The sequence below is a fragment of the Mustela putorius genome, unplaced genomic scaffold, assembly GCF_011764305.1.
Source record: "Mustela putorius furo isolate JIRA1106 unplaced genomic scaffold, ASM1176430v1.1 tig00000275_pilon_pilon_pilon, whole genome shotgun sequence".
NCBI classification, from domain to species: Eukaryota; Metazoa; Chordata; class Mammalia; order Carnivora; family Mustelidae; genus Mustela; species Mustela putorius.
In genome coordinates this window covers 27,582,333-27,597,451 of record NW_025421341.1, presented here as the reverse complement: position 1 = coordinate 27,597,451, position 15,119 = coordinate 27,582,333, and the positions used below count along the sequence as shown (strand labels likewise).

At 38.9% G+C, this 15,119-nt stretch overlaps 1 long non-coding RNA gene and 1 pseudogene across 1 annotated transcript; one reads left to right on the top strand and one right to left on the bottom strand.

Moving 5' to 3' along the window:
• Positions 1-3,082: 3,082 nt before the first annotated feature.
• On the top strand, positions 3,083-11,206 carry LOC123391656. The gene is made up of 2 exons (XR_006606369.1): positions 3,083-4,297; positions 10,062-11,206. It is a non-coding gene; the product is annotated as an uncharacterized LOC123391656 (long non-coding RNA).
• Positions 10,966-11,188, bottom strand: LOC123391700 (annotated as a pseudogene).
• Positions 11,207-15,119: the final 3,913 nt, after the last annotated feature.

Genomic DNA, 15,119 nt, shown 5'->3' with positions numbered 1-15,119 from the left:
TCAGGGTTGTAAAATCAAGCCCCACATTGGGTGTAGAGATTGCTTAAAAAGAAATTCTTTTTTAAAAAATTACTAGACATGCAAGTAAGTGAAGTATGACCCATTATCAGGAGAAAAAATAAAAGAAACAGACCCATAAAATGGTGATTATGCAACTAGCACCTCTTATAAATACAGTCCACATATTCAGAAAGGAGAGAAAAACAAGATCATAAAGAAGAGAGAAATAGAGGATGTAAAAAAGACTCTAATGGAATGTTGAGAGAGAGAGATGAAATGATCTAAATTATGTGTAATTGAAGTCCCAGTAGGAGGACTAAGGAGACAAAGACTGAAACGTATTTAAGAAATAATCAACGTTTTTCAAAATCTTTTAACTATAGGTCAGTGGTCAGAATACACTCACTTGTGGGCCAAAGCTGGCCTGATGCCTATTTTGTAAATAAAATTTTAATGGGAGGGGCATCTGAGTGGCTCAGTTGGTTAAGCGTTTGACTCTAACTTTGGCTCAGGCTATGCTCTCAGGGTCCTGGGACCCAGCCCCATGTCAGGCTCCCCACTCAGTGGGGAGACTGCTTGAGATTCTCTCTCTCCCTCTGCCTCTGCCCCTCCTCCATGTGCACACATGTGCGTTCTCTCTTTTAAGTATCTCAAGTAAATAGTTCTTTAAAAATTTTTATTGGAACATAGCGATGCTCATTTATGTATTGCCATTTCTGTATTATGGCTGCTTTTGAATAGTTGTGATAGGAACTCTTTGGAGTGCAAAATCTAAATTATTTACTATCTAGCTCTTTCCAGGGGAAAAAAAAATTGCCAGGGGATTGGGGGAAGAGATTAACTGTAAGGAACCAGAAGGGAATTTTAGGTATTCTATATCATGAGTGTATTTGTCAGAGTTCATTGAATTGTACCCTTAAAACTGGTTAATTTTATTGTATATAAATTGTGCTTCAATAAAGCTAATTTCTCAAAATACAATAGGTAAAGGACTAATTCAACATCTTGCAGCCTTTGATAGAGTTTGGCTTGCATTTTCTTTATTTTTTATTTTATTTTTTAAAGATTTTATTTATTTGACAGAGAGAGAGACAGCAGGAGGGGAAACACAAGTGGGGCGAAGGGGAGGAGAAGCAGGCTTCCTACCAAGTAGGGAGCCCAATGTGGGACTCTAACCCAGGACCCTGGGATCATGACCTGAGCAGAAAGCAGACCCTTAATGAGTGAGCCACCCGGGCACCACCGGCTTGAGGTTTAAATGTAATCCAGTGAGAAGCCAATGGAGAATTTTAATCAGAGGATGGACAGATTGAAAGTTTAAGTAGTCATTTAAACAGTAGTGTGGTAAATGAGGGACAAGATCCTGATTTCAAGGGTTTTATAGTATTTACTTGAAAAGATGATGGCGGCTTTTGAACTCCCATGATGAGGTAGATTGATGATGTGTTTTTGAGGGAGATCCCGCAATCTTCCTGACTGACGATGGAAGCCAAGCCTGGAACCCTGGTAGATAAAACTTTAAGGGCTTGGACAAGGAGGTGGACGGTAGTGCTCTTTCCTGGGAAGGCAAAATCCAGAGTGTGAATGTCTGACTCCTCGCATGTATGCCAGACAAATTAGATTGTTCTACACACATAGTCCTTTGGCTATTGTAGTTAAATTCAGGCATTCCTAACTTGGCCATAAGTTCACTTTCACTCTGGTCTAATGCTTTTAGATAAAAACCAGCATTTTGACAGTTGACAGCTGTATAAAAAATGAAAGATTCCCATTTTAGATATAGTTTAGTTGTAGATCATTGTGAACTCTTGCATAATTCCTCTTCCAGGAAGGTATTCAAAACTACTTTGAAACAAATTAAAACATAATCAGCAAGGAGGCATTTTGAATGGCAATTCTACTCACTATAAAAATAATCAGTAAGGAGATTAAGTAAGATAGTTTTACTGTGTTAATCTTCAGCAAAGTCTCTCTCCTTTCACACCTTGAGTTCTCATTTCCCCAAACACTTTATTACTCTAAAGATTCTGACATTCACACTCTACCATTTGCATGCTCCTTGTCTCTAATGGTGTGCCAACTTATATTTGGAAAAACGATTAACCCACATTCATCTTTTTAATTTTTATCATAAAAAGCACTTTCTGATGAGCTAAATGTATAGTATGTGTCTTATTAATTATTCATGTGCTTACCTTTATTTTGTGAAAATCAATGCCAGCAAATCAAGCTCTTAATGTTTAGAGAATCTCTCCTTTATATGTTTGCTCTTTTGAAAATGAATCCTGCTTTTCCATCCAAACTTCTGCCTCCCTCCTCTGCAGCAAAACCCTTCACCAATGACCTTTGTCTTCTCAAGGTGTGGCCATATAATATACGTGAAGCAGAACCAAGAAAATTAGTTCCAAATCTGCTGGTGTCTGGAAGTACCTTGTCACCTGCAGGTAGGGCCCTACTTGAATGAGTGTGTTGGGTTCACCCCAGCCTGGCTCCAGCTTGGATCCTTCAATCCTTTTCTGAGTCAGATGTGTCTCTCCATCTTATGAGGTTCCTGATTGTTCCTGCTACACATCTGGTTTAATCCTCCCCATATAGTTTCGACACCTCAACATTCCCTTGCTGCTCTTCTCCTGTCTCCTACCTGCTGAACTTGAGATAATGTATATTTCTTTTGTCTCCAACTGGAAGAAGAAATTGGTGTCTTTTAAGGGAGTGAGCTCCTCAGGTGCCTGGGTGGCTCTGTTGGTCAGTTGGTCTACTTTTAGCTCAGGTCATGATCCCAGGGTCCTGGGATCAAGCCCTGTGTCAGGCTCCCTGCTCAATGGGAAGTCTGTTTCTTCCTCTCCCTCTGCCCCTCTGCCTGCTTGTGCTCTCTCCCTCTCTCAAGTAAATAAAGTCCTGGGGGCACCTGGGTGGCTCAGTGGGTTGAAGCCTCTGCCTTCAGTTCAGGTCATGGTCTCAGGGTCCTGGGATCGAGCCCTGTCTCAGGCTCTCTGCTCAGCAGGGAACCTGCTTCCTCCTCTCTCTCTGCCTGCCTCTGCCTACCTGTGATCTCTGTCTGTCAAATAAATAAATAAAATCCTTAATAAATAAATAAATAAAATCCTAAAAAAAAAAAAAGTGAGGTCCCTTAAAAAACATCTTCTGCAGGCTGGATATGTCCATTCTCATCATTCAGAAATGAAATCAAGACTTTACTACGGTGTAAAGGGGGCAACTTCCAAATACAGTCTCCCGTCTCCAGCTCATGGGATTGGACATCTCAGCCACATTTAATTCTTCCACTGATTGGCATTTTTCTTTAAAAATCTCATCTGCAAAGAGTCACAAATATTTGTATTTTTCTTGATTTTAATCTAAGTCCAGTCATTATAAATCACTCCTTTTAGTTTGGTATGAGTTGTTTCCCAATATAGAATCCAAGACTCCTGGATATCTACTAGTCCTTTCCCAGCAGAGTTTCAATTTCCTGGAGTCCCTGGGTTGACTGGACATATTTTCATGTATACACACACACAAACACATACAAATCCTTCTGGGGTTTTTTTGTTTTGTTTTGTTTTTTGTTTTTCATTTCAAATATACTTGTTCCATAATGAAAACTTCTACAAGATGGAATCTGTCTCCATGGGTGTACGAGATTCCTGTGGCTGCTTTAATAAATTACCTGGAAATAGTGGCTTAAATTTATTATCTTAGTTCTGGAAGTCAGGATCCAAAATCAGTGTCACTGGTATAAAGTCAATATACCAGCAAGGTTGTGGCCTTGTATGCACTATGGGAGAGAACCCATTTCTTTGCCTTCACTAGCTTCTGAAGGATGTCTGCCTTCCTCGGCATTCTTTGAAATTCCTACATTCCTTGGGAGAGGCTCCTGGTCTTCCATTTTCAAGGCCAGCCTGGAATATCCTCAAAACTTTCTCCTCCTTCCCCAATGCCTCTGTCAGTCACACCCCCTTATCCTAGACTCTGAGCCCCTGCTTACAAGGACCCTGTAATCACATCAGTCCTACCCTGATGACTCAGGATGATCTTCCCTCTCAAGATTTTTAACTTAATTGTATCTGTGAAGTCCCTTTTGCCCTATAAAATAATATATCCACAGGTTCCTGAGATTAGGGTGTGGACATCTTGGGGTGGGGTGGGGAGGCATTATTCAGCCTGTTATACCAAGTAAACCATTTTATCTTGTTCTTCAAAATAAACGTTATAATTAGTTAAATAATCAGTATTTATTTTCCTTATAGTTAGAAGCCCATGGAATTTAAAGATCTCTGCAGTTGTGTGATGAGCATTGGTAAGTGAAAACTCAGAGGAACATGTGGATCCCATTTGTTCTTGTTTTGTTTTGTTTTTAAAGAGTTTATTTCTTTGTCAGAGAGAGCTCAAGCAGGGGGAGTGGCAGGCAGAGGGAGAAGCAGGCTTCCCACTGGACACAGAGCCTGATGTGGGGCTCGATCCCAGGACCCTGAGATCATGACCTGAGCTAAAGGCAGAGGCTTAACCCACTGAGCCACCCAGGTGTCCCATCCCCTTTGTTTTTTTGTGGCATTGACCAGTTCCTTTTCTTCTGTCACTTCACAATAGAAAACATTATTTCTGGTTAGCAAAAGGCCATCCTTTCATCGGACTGAACAATTCACTTGAAGAAAGTTGGTTTGCCAGTAGAAAACTCATGTGAAGTTAAGGCTAACAGAATAATGGTATGTCTTAATTCTTTCCATGCTGATGGCAGTGTATTTGCTAATGTATCATCTTTGGACTTGAGATACCAAAAGTAATTTGGAGAACTGGTGTAAGATTAAGTTGATTTAACTAGTAGCTATCAAGATTCTAGTACCTGCAAGATACCTAATGAAATACCTTAAAAAACACACGGTCCAAATGAAGAGGCAAGACAAATCACACGAATACTTAGCCATGCTGGGAGTGCAACCATTACTGAAGAGACAGCCAATACATCCAGAGAGACTTCTGTGTTCTTTCTTGCTCCTTCAGTATTTCATTTTAATGTTTTCACTTGGAAGAATTTGAAGGGTAGGGAATGAGGAGGAAGGTACATTTTTGTTTTATATTAATTAATAGACTTTTTCACAGTTCTATAAAAAATGTAACAGAAAGTTCAGAGAGTTTCCACATATCCTTTCTTCTCTGCTTACTGTTCCCTGACTATTAATGTTTTGCATTAGTGCATGAGTGTGTTGCATTTGTTACCATTAATGAACCAATATGGATATATCATTATTAACAGCTGCATTTTACATTGGGATCCATTCTGGGGTGTGTGTGTGTGTGTGTGTGTGTGTGTGTGTGTGTGTGGTTTTGACAAATGCCTAATAGTAGGCATCTACCATTCCAGTATCCTACAGAATAGTTTCACTACCATAAAAAATCCCCTGGGTTTCATGTATTCATCACTCCCATTTCCCTCAAACTTCTGAGAGCCACTGTTTGTTTGTTTGTTTGTTTGTTTTGTTTGTTTGTTTTTTACTCTTTCTATAGATTTACCTTTTCCAAAAAAAGTCATACAGTTGGACTCGTATAGCAGGTGGTCATTTCCGACTGGCTTTATTCACTTAGCAATATGTGTTTAAGTTTCTTCCATGTCCTTTCATGACTTGGTAACTAACTTATTTTTACCACTGAATAATATTCCATTTTATGGATGTACCCCAGTTTGTTTATCCATTCCCCTATTAAAGGACATCTTAGTTGCTTCCAGCTTTTCCCAACTATGTATAAAACTGCTATAAACATTAGCATACAGGTTTTGAGTGGACAGAAGTTTTCAACTCTTTTGGGTAAACACCAAGGATTTCTGGATCATATCTTAAGGCTATGTTAAGAATCTGTCAAACTGTCTCCCGCAGAGACTGCACCATTTTGCATTCCCACCAGCAATGAGCATTCTTGCTGCTTCACACCCTTGCACACATTTGTTCTTGTGAGTGTTTGGATTTCAGTCATCCAAAAGATGTGTGGTCATATCTCATGATGAATTTTAACTTTCAGTTCCCTGGTGACATATAAGGAGAAGGATCTTTTCATATTCTCATCTGGACTTTTTCTTACTCCTCGGTTTTCAGAGTTCATTGTGTGTTTTGGATAAAAGTCCTTCATTAGATAGGTGTTTTGCAAATACTTTCTCCTAGTTTGCAGCTTGTCTTTTCATTCCTTTTAACCATGTGTTGCAGAGCAAAAGCTTAACATTTGGTGAAGTCCAACTTACCAGTTTTTTGTTTATTTTTTTCTCATGGATCAAGCTTTTGCTGTTGAATCTAAAAGTTCACTGCCAAACCTGAGGTCACATAGATTTCCCCTGTTTTATCTTCCAGATGTTTTAAAGCTTTGAGTTTTATTATTAGGTATATTATCCATTTGAGTTAATTTTTGTGAAAGATGCAAGATCTGTATTGAGATTCACTTTTTTTTTTTTTCATGCCAATGTCCAATTCTGGTACTGTTTATTGAAAAGATGATCTTTTCTCCATTGAATTGCCTTTAGTCCTTTTTCAATTGACTATGCTTGTGTGAGTCAATTTCTAGGTCCTCTCTTCTGTTCCATTGGTCGGTCTGTTCTTTCACCAATATCATGGTGCCTTGGTTATTATAGCTTTATAGTAAGTCTTGAAGGCAGGTAGCATCAGGTCTTTAGCTAGAATGTACGGGTTTGAATATAGCCCACACATGCTTCCATGAAATATGGCCAGTTAGATGACGTTTGTTCCTTATGATTTTAAATCTTTTCTTTGTTCATGAACACCATCCTGTTACATTTCATTATAGCTCCAAATTCTAGGAGGTTTTACTTTCTAGTGTCTTTCCCCTGCAGAACAACTTGCAGGCATTGATGGACTTTGGGTAGGAAATTATTCTTACCTAGTCAGGGAAACAAGGATTTCCTCTTTCTAAACTATGACTGCATAAAGCAGATTATATAATAATATACTACACTGAGGGTGGTATGCCTCAGTCCCTTCCAACCCCCGTTGTTCCTGGTCAGTCACTTGTGAACAAGAGTGCCGCCTAGACACACGTTGTTTCCATCGCCATCCTTTTCCTGTCTCCATACCCAGGAATCTCACCTAATGTGGAAAGAGAATACTCTCTCATTAGGAAAACCAGAGATGGGAGGCATCTACAGTACTGGTGCCACAGGTGTCAGCCGAGATGATACAAATGAGAGGGACACGTTTGCCCTCAGTTCTCCTGCAGGGGGAAGCTCAGGTACCCAGGAGTGTTGTGGAATGAGAATAATCCCCACAGGCTTCAAAGCTCAGGAGGATCCCCTTTCGCTCCCAGGAAATAAAATCACCCCCAAAGCCCTCCTGTAACTAAGCTTTGGCCTCCTGCAGTCAGACCAACATGGATACTAACAGAGCCTGTTATCTCCAACAAAACTGGGCTGCGGCCTCGTAGGTGAAAACGGAGACACGGAGCGGGAATAGGAGCAGGATCAGTCACTTGAAAATACGACGCCGCACCAAATAGTCGGCAGATGACCCCAAGACGACAGAATTAATGCAGAAAGCAGAAGACAGTTCCACGGTATTTAAACATGTGGCTTCTTGCTCATTTCAGAGATATTGCAGTAATGAATCAATCTTGTCATAAGAAAGGGCTATTTACAAAAATAAGAAAGACTTCTTGGAAATAAGAAAAAAAATAATTGTCAAAAATGTTTCATCTTAGAAGCACTAACGGGAAAAACATTCCCCAAAATGGAAATAATGATTTAGAAGGGTAAATAATTCTTCCAGGGTGCAAAGCAAAAAAGACCAAGGAAGGGAATTTCTAAAAGAAGAGATGAGACAGAAGGGAGAGACCAAAGAGACCCCATATTCATGAATAGGAGTGCTAGGAAACCAGCAAGCAGATGGAGGATAAGCGAAAACAAAATAAATCCCCAAAGAAAATTTCCCCACGTTTAAGGATTCTGTGAATTCTGACTCAGAATGCCTCACAAATGTTTGGCAGGATTATTGAAAAAGTGGAAACAAATTGAAAAACATATATTTGATTTCTAAGGATAAAATAAGCATTTTCCAAAATAGATACAAAATACAGTTTGCCTGTAAAGGAAAGAGAATCAGACTCCCATCAAAATTCTCAGTTGGGGGCTCCTGGGTGGCTCAGTGGCTCTGCCTTCGGCTCAGGTCATGATCCCAGGGTCCTGGGATTGAGCTCAGCATTGGGCTCTCTGCTCAGCGGGGAGCCTGCTTCCCCCTCTCTCCGCCTGCCTCTCTGCCTACTTGTGATCTCAGTCTTTCTGTCAAATAAATAAAATCTTAAAAAAATTTTTTTTTTTAAATTCTCAGTTGCAATACCAAATGCCAAATGCAGTGTAGAGCTACACTGGCAAATTTCTGAGGAAGCCTTTTCCGAGCGTTCCCTGAGGACTGGTGGGCCCTCATCCCTTCAGTTTAGCTCAGCAATCCACCCAGAGCCTGCCCCCTGCCTGCTGCTTCTCAGTTGGGCATCCCCCATCCCTTGGCTTATGAACAAGGATGAAGGCCACAGATTTAGACACTCTTGTTTTGTAACCACCTGGCCCGCCCTCCTTAGAGCAGAGCCACCCTGAGCCTCAGGCTCCTTCTACCATGGTGGGGGGAGGCATCACTATCTTAGCATCTTTCCCTGAAGCCAAGGCTCTGAGCAAAATCAGACACACATTTGACTCCCTTCTCCTAGGTCCCAGTGCCCCCTGGCCTCTTCGTCCTGCTCTTCCAAATGTCCCCCCTCAGGAATAGAACGGACGGACTCTTCTTTTACTTCTCTGCTTAACATCTGCCACCTTGCTGGTTATAATTTCTTGGCTAATCCCTCCTGGTGGACAAAAGTATTTTCTATAAACTTTAGAATTACTGCTTTGTGGTCACAACCTAGTATTTGATATATTAAGTAGAAGCAAAGGAATTTAGACATGTCTTTGTTTCCAACAGACTTTCAAGCATATTTGCCTATTGTCTTCTTGCAAAATGCCATTTAAATGTCAGAAACTGAAAACTCTTTGTTCATCATTACATTTCTTCTCCACAAATGAATTTTAGTAATTCTCATGTTCCAACATCTCTTTGGTGGCAGATGAACACCTTGGGCTTACATGTGTGGAAAGGCAGAAGGGAAAACCATGTAAATATTTTTTAAAACATTATGTCCAGGGGTGCCTGGGTGGCTCAGTGGGTTAAAGCCTCTGCCTTCAGCTCAGGTCATGATCCCAGGGTCCTGGGATTGGGCCTCACATTGGGCTTTCTGCTCAGTGGGGAGCCTGCTTCCCCTTCTATCTCTGCCTGCCTCTCGGCCTACTTGTGATCTCTGTCAAATAAATAAATAAAATCTTTAAAAAAAAAAACGTTATGTCCATTATGCTACATAATCTTGACAGTTAAAACTGAAGAGTTTTCATAAGGGAGTTACAAAGCTTAAAGGCAAAAAAAAAAAAAATTTTAAACAGCATAATATAAAAATAATCTTAGTAAAATTTTATAGTTCTACTTTCTCTCACGTTCAGTGAAACAAGGTTAAACATTAATAATTGAAAAGATAACAAAATTAATCCCATTTGGAAACTTAAGACTGCTCTTCTAAATAAGTCCTATCAGCAAGAAAATAAAAATTGAATTTACAAGCTCCTTAAAATCGAACAGCAATGGGAATATTAGATATTGAACAGCTGAAGAATTTGGCCACTGAAGAAAATTCAGGATTTGATGCTTCTATTATTTAATCAGAGACAAAGCATTCAATTCAAGCACATAATAAAAATAACCAGAAAACAAAAAAGAAGGAAAAGAAAATAATAAACATAAAACTAGAAATTAATTGATAAATAAAATGAAGTAGAAGTAATGGATAAAATGAAGAGTCTGATCCTTGCTGGGAATGAGTAGATTAATGACAGATACGTTTTTAGCAAAACAAACTGGTTCTCAGGTTCATCTGAGAATAAATGAAGACCACTGTTAAAGATACAGGTTGGACACACATATTTAACCTTCACTCCCTCCTGAAATGCTACAAAAATGAGAGTAAATGTGTTTTTCTTTGTTTGATTTTTGCAGTTCCTCAAGACTATAGGGCAGAGAAAGGAATGGCCTGTGTTAGGATCATAAAGCAGATGGAAAACGGCAGCTGACTGAGCAGCTTCTTGAAATACTAATCTGGAAGAGAGAGAATCAAGAAGCAATCTGATTCACACTACAGACGTTTTAAAGTCTCAGGAACTGGACATATCAGGAACCTATAAAAGTGGATGAAAAAGTGAAGCTAAAAGCCAGAGAGGATCAGTTCCTAGTATGTTTAAGAAATTAGGACTCCAATAATGCCCTCCCTAGTCTCCACAGAGCCTTTTTACTGGCTCTCTCCCACCCCCCAAACTGGACTAGAGTTGTTTGCTTTCCTGCAGAGAAAATAGAAGGTACCAGAACAAGTTGAATGTGGGGCTGCTTTGCTGATTGATACAACAGGTGTGAGACTTTAGCTTTCTTCCCCAAAGGGGTTCCAAGAATGTTGGCAGCCAGACTGACATCCTGAGGGCAGGATAGACTGGACTCCTCCAGACAGAGAAACGTACCAACTGAGAGAAAAGACACAAAGGTATTGATGTCAGGGGTTTTCCCCAATAAACGGTCCAGCCAGCCTCTCTCAAAGTGAAGACCATGGTTGACAAGTCTCACACAAGCACTCACGGTTTCCAACCTGCTTTTTGGTTTCATGTTCTAACAGCTGAAGAGCAAAGCATATAATATGAGAAACCAAGACAAACAGGGAAAATGCTACTTGGAAGGCATGGTGAAAAGGTACTTTGAAAAGAGCCATCAGTTTCTTCAGATGGCTAAAAGAAGATGCAGTATCTACAGAGTAAGAACAGGTTGCTCTAAGAAAAAGAGCATTTAGAGAGTAAAGAGGATTTCTTAGAAATTAAAAATACCATCACCAAGTTGAAATACCCAATGGAAGGAGGATTGGAAGATACAGTTGAAGAAATTTTCCAGAAGTAGGGAGAAAACAGGCGAGAAGGATAATGTGTAGACTGGCCCAGGAGGGAGATCTAAACCAGAGGAATCCCAGGATGTAATGTCGAAGGGAACAGAGACAAGGGAAGGTGATCAAAGGAATAACTTCCAATTAGCAATAATCGCGCCTCGGATAAACCTCATTGGCTACAATACTGCCACTGCGCAAAGCTCAAAGGAATAACTTATAAGTGACACAACCACTGAATATACAAGGTTTCAGATTGGAGGCCTTACCAATTGCTCAAAATAGAGCCTCTCCAAAATACATAATCATGAAATGAAATTTCAGAATGCTGGGAAGGAAAAGAGCATACATGTCTCCGAAGATAAAAAGGTTTCACACAGAGACCAAACATCAGAATGAACAGTATTTCTTAACAGCAGCATTGAAAGATAGGACACAGTAAAAAAGTACATTCCAAATTTATAGACGAAAGACCATTTCCCAGTAAATATGAGAAATGTTACTCAGTACCAGTAATAAAAGAAAAATTAAAACAGCAATGCCTTTTGTCCATTTTTATAGTGGAAAAAGTAAAAGTTACTGATCCTGTTCAGTGTTGCTAAAGAAAAGAGGAAAACAGGGGTGCCTGGGTGGCTCAGTGGATTAAGCTGCTGCCTTCGGCTTAGGTCATGATCTCAGGGTCCTGGGATTGAGTCCCGCATCGGGCTCTCTGCTCAGCAGGGAGCCTGCTTCCCTCTCTCTCTCTGCCTGTCTTTCTGCCTACTTGTGATCTCTGTCTGTCAAATAAATAAATAAAATCTTAAAAAAAAAAAAAGAAAATAGGAAAACAGACCCAATATGCAGTTGTCTAGAACAACTGAAATACCCCGGGGGTCCACACTTACCTGTCGGAAGAACCAAAGGTCACTCTGGTGTCAAATTGTCTCATTCTGGATCTGGTATTGGATGTGGGAGCTAGAAAATCCAACATTTAATTGATTCATCATTGATCCTAACTTGATGTATTTAATACTTTTGACATCCCAAGGGTTATGCCCAGGCTTGTGATGATAAGAGTTAATCCTGCCCTCAAGGAGACCTAGAGGTTCCTATGAATTTGGGTTTCACTTACCTGATCTGTAAGATGAAGTCATTGAGGCTTTAGAGAATTAGATGATTTCTAAAGTGTCTAAAGCCCTACAACATGACATTCTTCAATAGCTAATGTATGTTTTGTGAGCACTATGACACCTAACAAACTTCACATTGCTGTAGCGTGAGAATGTCATGTTTATAGTCTTACTCATAGTCAACAGGCTCCAGGCAGTAAGTGAAGTTCAAGTGATTCATGATTTCCCATCTCTATTCCTCCAACAGAAGGTTAGCCTTGCTGAGCCTTCTGTGTGTGGGAGATACTCTAAGGAGAGAAAGTTTGTGTCAAAATTCTGGCATCCATTGTTTGAGGGAAAAGATCAGTCTTCCCTGAAGTCTGTATAATGCTAATTTCCAAAGTATCATGGGGTATATCCAATGAGAATTTCAAAATCAGGTAATTCCTCTATTTTATTACCTATTCTCATTCCAGTGGAAATCCACCAAGGAAGTGCCTGGGTGGCTCAGTTGGTTCGGTGTCTGCCTTTGGTTCAAGTCACAGTCCCAGAGTCCTGGGATCCGGCCTAGTGCTCCCTGCTCAGTGAGAGGTCTGCTTGTCCCTCTCCCTCTGCCCCTCCCCAAATCATGTTCTCTTAGGTGTGTACTTGTTCTCTCTCTCAAATAAATAAAATATTTATACACACACACACACACACACACACACACTAAGGGAAATGAATAGTAAGCATTTTTCATAAGTTCAGAAGTGTTCCTTGTTGGCATATTTTTTAAAGAGATTCTAGCATGCAGACTAAAATATTTCTGGTACTTAAATAGATGAAAAATCTGCTAGATCTTTTAATAAACGATAAGGCTATAAAAGAAAACCGATTTAAGAGAATTTTAAGTGGCATTTTAAAAAAATGCAAACATTATATTCAAAACAATCCAAAACATGGTAAGGCTGAAGATTTTGAAATTTACATTTTGTGTTTTCATTATTTTGGTTATGGAGTAAGCATATCCTTTAAAAAATATAGAAACAGGAAAGGTGTTTCTTTATTTGGGGAACAAATACTTCCTTTCAGCAGTGTTTCTCAAAGTTTCTTGGAATTACCAGTGATGCTTGCTAAAAAGCCCTACTATCAGGACTTTTCCTCATACCACGAAATTAGAAAATGCAGAGTGGGCCTGGGAATTTTCACTTTTAACAATAGCTACAAGATTTTCTACGGTTCACAAAAATGTGAAGCCAACTTCTTAAAACACTACATTTATATGTAGATGTTCTGGGCGCCTGGTATTTGTACATATTAGAGTTTGTATCTACAGGTCATTTTTTTAAATGAAGATACTTTTGAATCACTGTATAACATTTGCATATTTTATTTTCCATGTAATATCTTTTGGGCATTTATTTTGGATTTTTCCAAAGTATTTGGACAAAGTATTTGGTTCTAGAACATCACTACTCTTGCCACTCTTACATGATTCACTCTTATTCTCTCAAATCATACTTTCTAGTTAAAAATGTAGCAACTTGAGTCTGGTTTCTGATTTTAAATTCTTAAGCTTCAAGTTGACTGCATAAAAAAGCAGATAAAGAAATTTAAATTGGTATAGCATTTAATGTTTTAAAATAATGAGTTTCTCTGTACAGTGCCTCAACTAATATATGCAACATGGTTTTACTTAAAACACAGAATGATACAAGAAATTCACTTAAAGATGAATATTCTTCCCCATTGAGCCTTGTCAACAAATGTATAACTTGATTTAACAAAAATAGCCCATTATAGCATTGTTGAGTATTTGCTGTATTTTGGAGGAAGTAAGATTGGATCATGGGAAGAGCATTCGTTATCAATTTATTTCCCCCAAGACAGAGGTTTAACCTGTGTTAACTTAAATATGGAACTTTGGGCCAAACTGGCTCAATCAATCTCTCACTCCAGGTTTCTTTCATGAGTTGTGTGTGTGTGTGTGTTAACATTTTTAAATTGAATTTATATGCCTTTGGTGAGTTTTCCAGTTTTACTGTACTTGGCACCATGATCTATTTTCATACACAGGGTTACCTGATACATTTATATAAGATGTCTGACCTCTGAAGTCTGTAGCTCCTGAAATAAGATCTATTCCAGCTCCAAAAATTGTAGTAAATAGGCACTTGCTGAATCCACCAGGGGTCAGCACACAGCATTATCACTCCAATATCAGTGTGTTAAACCAAAAAGAAAAAAAGAAAAAAAAAGTTACAAAAGCCAAATACCTTTTGATACTTGCATATGCCTGTTTAAAAAAAAAAAAAAAAACTTTTCGGGACATTTGCCATAATTGCTTGCTTTGAACTACTTTGATCCTTCCCTCTGAGGACCAGGAACTTAGTAGCCATTAACTCTGATTTCTAGTCAAGATGACCCATAAATTAACCTCTTAACTCATCACCTTTGTTTCCAAACCATAGCAAAGACAGGCATAAAAAAGAAAAACTGTTAAGATGGATTGAAAACAAAATACATTATTTCAGGGACTGGGAATGGATAGAAATGCAATGGTAGGAACGGAGTGAAAGCCACGCAAAGACCTGCACTGAAGTAATTATTAAAGAATATCTTCATTCAGTAGAAAGAAAAAGGAGCCTAGAGGGATGTTATGGATACAAAAAATGGGGAAGCAGGGAAATTGACAAAGTATAAGCAAATTTTTTTAACTATAAAAAATTCTTAATTTTTGTTTTGTTTCAAAAATGTAAAACTCAAATTCTAGATAACAATAAGTTGAAGAGAAAATGTTGACAAAAGTTAAAATGTGCTGAAGGCTTTTTTGCTATTGCTTTGCAGAAAAAAAAATTACTGAGCATTTTGGATTATTAGAAAAATGTATGGTCTAATATGTATGTTAAGGAAATAAAGACAAGTGGTCAAAAAATGAAAACACTGTCACTAGTTTCCTAACCATGAAGGGAGGAGTACAGAAAGCTTTCCTGGTTCATGAGCATGCAAAACAGGGGGAAGAAAAGAAACAAAGACAAATGACAGTGAACAGAACATCAAAAACCAAGA